Source organism: Octodon degus, unplaced genomic scaffold (assembly GCF_000260255.1).
Source record: "Octodon degus isolate 3935 unplaced genomic scaffold, OctDeg1.0 scaffold00184, whole genome shotgun sequence".
NCBI classification, from domain to species: Eukaryota; Metazoa; Chordata; class Mammalia; order Rodentia; family Octodontidae; genus Octodon; species Octodon degus.
Window position 1 is genome coordinate 251,604 of NW_004524760.1, and position 1,828 is coordinate 253,431.

Genomic DNA, 1,828 nt, shown 5'->3' on the forward strand with positions numbered 1-1,828 from the left:
GGCATCTAAATACTATAGGTGTTTGAATTCAGCTAAACAATCCAACACCGTCTAGCAGTCTATAATATTAGTGGGTTATCCTCAGAAGTTATTGACTTGAGCCTTTTACAGCTCATCATATTAATATGGCTTTACTTTATGTACCTTGTTTTTATACTTTTCTGCTGGATGGTTAAGACATATATAGCAAGACCTATATAACAAGAAATGTAACTTTTGTATCTGATAAGGTTAGCCAAGTACTCTCAGGATTTATCCTGTAGCCCTGTACCGCACTTTGTAGATCCTTTGTCAGTGTCAGCCATGAGGCTGAGTCACGGCCACTGCTTGACCACTTTTTCCTTTTTACAATAATTGGTCTTTGCATCCCCTGTCCGGGGTTACCAGAAGCAAAGCTGCAGTGAGTGTTGCAGTGCACCACATTCCAGCCTCAGCCCTTCTCTGGGCACTGATGGGTCACTGGGCAGCAGATGGGACGCTGGCCAGACCACATGGGACATGCAGGACGGATACAGGTCTTTTGTATTTTTTCTTTTAGACAATTGTAAAACTTTCTGAAAAGTACAATCCACATCCACACAGATAATGTTTTCTCAGCTTCAGCAATAGTTAACATTTTTAGCAGGGTGTGGAGCACACCGCGTAATCTCAGCACTGGGGAGGCTGAGACAGGAGGATTTCAGTGAACTGAAGGCTAGCATGGGATACATAGTGAATTCAAGGCCAATCTGAAACGCATAGCAAGACCCTGTCTCAAACAAACAAAAATAGCATTATTCCATAATATTTGCTTCCTCTCTCTCATTTCCCTCCACACATATTTTTTTCCTGAATCATTGCTGAGTAAGTTACATACCCAGATAGTGACCCTCACCCTTAAGTATTTCAACACAGATCTCCTTTAAAAAATTACATTTCTTACATAAGCATACAAGTTACCAAATTTAGGCCCACAACAGTGAGGCAACACTGTTCAGTGTGCAGTCCACTCTCAGATGTCACCAAATATCCCCATAAACTGGGTCTGTGTTCAGGTTTTGTGGCTGGGTTTCTCCTGTCTTTTTTTTTTTTTTTTTTTTGGCAGAACCAGGGATTGAACTCAGGCCCTTGCGCTTGCCAGGGAAGCGTTTATTCCACTGAGCCATCTCCCCGGCCCTCTCCTGTCTTTTTGAAACCATCCTCAGTTCTTACTTTTCGAACACCTTCATATTTTTACTGTGTGCACGTATGTGGGGATGGGCGGGTGTGGGTGGTGCTGGGGAGGAACCCCAGGCCTTGTGCATGCTGGGTAAGCTCTCTACCACTGAGCCACCCCCCCAGCCTTACCTTGCTAATTTTTTTTTTTTTTTTTTTTTTTTTTGGCGGAACCGGGGATTGAACTCAGATCCTTGCGTTTGTCAGTCAAGTGCTTATCCTACTGAGCCATCTCCCCGGGCCCTTACCTTGGTAATTTTGAAAAGTCAAAGTCATTTATTTTGTGAAATGCCCTTCCTCATTTTCCCCCTTTCCCTTCCAACCGAAAATAGGGAAATGCGTCCATTCTATAAAATTTGGACCAAGAAAAATAAAATAATAAATAAATAAAATAGATCACGCAGGACTTGAACTCCATAGTCCCTAGGGCCCTCACTTGGCCCTTACATTATGCTGCTTCTCAGAAATGCCACTGCGGGGGCTGGAGAGATGGCTCAGTGGTCTAAAGCACCTACTTGAAACAAGCTTGGCAAAGCACAGGGACCACGGTTCGATCCCCCAGCGCCACATGCCAGCCAGCCCTGCCCCCTGGTGGGCTGAGCTGGCCACACACACACACAATAAATAAAAATAA